At 33.4% G+C, this 4138-nt stretch overlaps 2 long non-coding RNA genes across 2 annotated transcripts; both read left to right on the top strand.

Moving 5' to 3' along the window:
- The first annotated feature begins 369 nt into the window (after window positions 1–369).
- Window positions 370–1341, top strand: LOC133828935 (uncharacterized). Its single transcript, XR_009891402.1, has 3 exons — window positions 370–582; window positions 926–990; window positions 1176–1341. It is a non-coding gene; the product is annotated as an uncharacterized LOC133828935 (long non-coding RNA).
- Window positions 1342–1628: 287 nt separating this feature from the next.
- LOC133828934 (uncharacterized) lies at window positions 1629–3069 on the top strand. Its single transcript, XR_009891401.1, has 3 exons — window positions 1629–1707; window positions 1933–2058; window positions 2210–3069. It is a non-coding gene; the product is annotated as an uncharacterized LOC133828934 (long non-coding RNA).
- The last annotated feature ends 1069 nt before the right edge of the window (window positions 3070–4138 follow it).

Raw genomic sequence — 4138 nt, 5'->3', positions numbered from 1 at the left:
TTTCTTAAGTTTTCTTAGTTCTGTTTCTGCTCTGATGTTGTTCTATTTTGATGTATTTATTTCATGTATAGGTATTATATATATACAAGGATATATGTACATCTGTTTGTGTCTCCAGATTTAGTTCTTTCCCTCTCACCCACGATCTCATTCTCTCTCTTTCTTTCTCTGTTGTTGCAGATGTTAGCATGGAGGTGGGACTGTGGGGATGGTGTTGTAACAGCGGGGACTTCAATGCGACTAGGGTACCGTTGCATTGAATAGTATTTTTATTTTTTTCTATGAAGTTTCAGGAAAGATAAATACAACATTTAAATTTGTGATTAACTTATTTAGTTCTAGGTGGCCAAATTCTTAGACAATTCGCAGTTAATTTAATAGGGTGTTCATGTAAGATGTTAATGATGTTGGGTATTATGGTCTTGCAGCTAAGCTTCTATGGAGGGGTGCTGAGTGTTGGAATGAGTGTTTAAAGCTTTTGGGCGTTGCTGAAGCAGCAGAAGCATCAATGGATTCTGACCAGTTAAGCTCTGGAATTTCAGATTTTGATACTCACTTTCAAGGCCTCATAGTTCAGAAAAGGTCTCTTTCTCTCTCTATATATATATTTATATAACTGCAGTTGTCTCAACTTATTTCTATATTCTATTCCATATTTGTCATTTGTGAAATGTTCTGTTTTAACTAGTGTGAAGTATATGGTTGTTAGGTATGCATTTAATTGGCCTTGATTGTTTTCCTTTACTTATATTCCATTTATCAATTCAAGTTTTGCATCCCTATTCTGTCATCAAAAGCTTTATTCAGCTGTTGTGTATTCATGACAGACTTCTATGATATTTCTATGGTATGTGATATCGCATTGGTTGTTAGAGATCTTGCTAGTTACTATTAATACTTTGTATTTTCTTGATTTATCTCTTAGTGATGATGACGACTCTGAGAATGAGTCGGCACTTGAAATTCAGCCATACTTGATGGAAGAAAAATGTAAGACTGCAATTCCTTTGTTAATAATGCTGTATTGTTTTTTTTGCCTCCCCTCATTGAAGTGTTCATGCTTTTGATATTTTTTTTCCCTGGAATTTTAATGATTTCTCATCTCCTTCTTCTTTTTTATTGTTTAAGTCAGATTTGGACTTTCTGTTTTCTAATTTTTGGGTCATCATCTGTAGTGTCGAAGCACTTGATAATCACTTGACTGCTATCCAAAGGGACCATGAACTCAGGTCCCAGATAGAAGAAAGGAAAATAAGAAGTGATGCGGCTTATGAAGGGGCCAAAAGAAAAGAGAAAGCTCTCCTGGAAGAAAAACTCCGCCAAGAAAAAGCCAAAGCAGAAGCTGAGCTTTGTTGACTTTGCCCAGATTATTCATTTCTTTTGGTAGATGTCTAAAGATGGTTGTCACAGTCCTCTATTATTCTCACATATTCTTCTGACATAATCTTAATGCGCTTTGGTATATTATCTTGGTTTTATGCTGTTGTTAGTAATAAAAGTATTTTCTGATGCAGGCAAAACTCAGAGCTGAAGAAGCAAATAGGGCTGCAATGGAAGCTCAGAGAAGAGAAGCAAAAGAAGCTGCTGAAAGGGAGGCCAATGAAGCGTCAAGCCAGGCTGATGTTCAGAAGGAAGCTTTAGGATTGCAAACTAAAGCCAAAACCAAGGAATCTGAATTTGAAAAACCAATAAATTCAGCATCAGCAGGTAATTTGGCTACCAGGAAAATATAGCAACCTTGTACTGATCTATAAATATAATCATTTGCCCTTTTATCTAAAAATCTAGTTTAGACCTAGTTTTCACAAAGATCAGCTAGATTTTGGCAATAGTTCATTTTTGACACTCCACTGTATTCCCCTCTGTTTTTTTCAGTTTATTCATGTTCTCTGTACTCTTTTAAGAATTTTTCTGTTATCTGATGCGTGAAAGGGGCTATTGGTGGTAGGTGACATTACTAAAGCTGCAGAAGCTGCACTAAAGTTGGAGCGTGAAAGATTAAAAAAGTTGGAAGACTTGGATGAAGGAAACAAGGCATTAGGATTGAATGTAAATAAGGTTTGCTCTCTATATTGTAATTCATATTTATTTGAAAATTGTTAATCTCTATTTGGTAACTAGAAACTAGTATTTTTGTTTGGGATTTTCTTGCAGCATTCTTATAGAGTTTAATTGTTTAAGTATATTAAGCTTTAGTTTATCTTGACAGGAGGTTTCTACTAGTGTGAAAAAGTTATTGAGGGAATCGTCTGGCCAGTACAGCGACTTCAGTATTCTTTCCTCTTTAAATTCTCAGGTAAATCATGTAACTTACTGTTTGTTTAGTAGGATATATGTTTTTATATATATATCTATAATATTTTAGGTGAAAATTTATGATCTTTAAGAAAGTGTTAGATGGCACTAGATGCATTAGATCAATCCATATGTGTTGTTTTAGGTTCAGATCACTTCCAGGACTTGTCAACCAAACCCAAAGGGATATCATAGAATGTAATGTCTGCTTTTATTAGCCTTTTCATTCTTCCTTTTTATACACATTACTATATTGAAGTCATAGGTTGTCTATGATTTTTCATGCTTACGTTTGACACTTCTATCAGATAATAGTACATATTCTTTGATTGCTTGATTGATGCTTTTGAAAGTATAATACAGATATATTTAATAAGAGCTAATAATTTCATTAATGCAACATGGATGACTATAGCTGCCACTTTAATAAGTTCTAATCTTCCAGTTTTATCAGATACTATATTGTGCAGTGACATAATATATCAAGTGACCGATTACACACATGCATAGGCACACACTGACACCTATACTTGGATTGATTGATAAAATCTTATAATTTCATTACTTCCAACATAGAAACCTAGAATTACAACTTTCATGCATTTTTAATTAATACAAGGCAATTTGGTTCTATTTTTTTTTATAAAAGCCCTAGAATTACCACTTTAAGTAATTGATGGTGTGATTCCATTATTACACTCGAATATTACAGGTGTGTAGATGTGACTGGAGCTTACACTGCTCTAAAGACGGAGCTTAACATAAGCTTGACAGCAATAGGATTACAACTAGCTTTATTGCAAAGAGGATTACACATGGACCTGTGGAAGAAAGGGAAACAGGTATATGACAAGTGCACAACAAATGGACTCACAACAAAGACAAGTGCACAAAGGATGATGAATTGAAGGATGGAGCAAGTTTCATGCATGGTTTACTTTTGTGTATCTTGTAATTTTTTGTTTTTCATTTTTGAAGTAAAAAATGTTCAAGATTATAAAACTTTATTATGTTATGCTTTCAAACTTAAGTTAGAACTAAGATCTCATGAAATAGACACATTCAGAGTTTGAATTAGTTATTGTTTAATGTAATACTTATGGTTTATCAATCTATTGAGAATTATATTTTATGATTAATTTTGATTTTTTTTATCAAAATACAATAATGAAAATCTTTAATTAAAAAAAAAACTTATAAGTACCATTATCACAATAAAAAACCTTAATATGTTATGATTTAGAAACATATTATAAGCGTAAAAAATCGTTATGGTTTATATAATATAACAAACTAAAAATGTTATCAAAATAATCAAATGTACCAGTTGAAAAGTGTTATGAAAAAAGTACAAGATTAAACTTCAATTTTATAACCAAAAACTCTATCTAAATGTTATTATTTCAATATTATAGCTCCTAAAAATGTGTTATTGAATAGTTTAAGATAACACCGAACATAACATTCAAAAATTGTTATAGAAAAGACTGGACTTTTAATAACAGGGGCTATGTTAGCATTTTCAGAAGTGCTATCAATAGTCTCGGTTAGCAGTTTTTAAGTGTTATGAATACTGTTTTTTCTTGTAGTGTCAACCTGGGGTCGTTGCTCTATTCAGTTGGCTTTTAAGCCAACCCTTGGGCCTATACCCTAGCTACGTGACCAAAGAGTCCCCTGGGGCCTCGCCCTTAGCTCTGTCCCACTAGCCATAGAGCTAGCCCAACCCCTGTGGTTCATCTTCGACCTTAGAGTCAATCAATGTAATAGTATGTTGTTGGCTTAGGCCAATGCCTTGCGACCAGCGCACAACACGCTATTGCCGTCCTTGATTTATAAGTCAAAC

The sequence above is a fragment of the Humulus lupulus genome, chromosome 4, assembly GCF_963169125.1.
Source record: "Humulus lupulus chromosome 4, drHumLupu1.1, whole genome shotgun sequence".
Taxonomy (NCBI): domain Eukaryota; kingdom Viridiplantae; phylum Streptophyta; class Magnoliopsida; order Rosales; family Cannabaceae; genus Humulus; species Humulus lupulus.
This window is presented reverse-complemented; position numbering and strand designations above follow the sequence as displayed.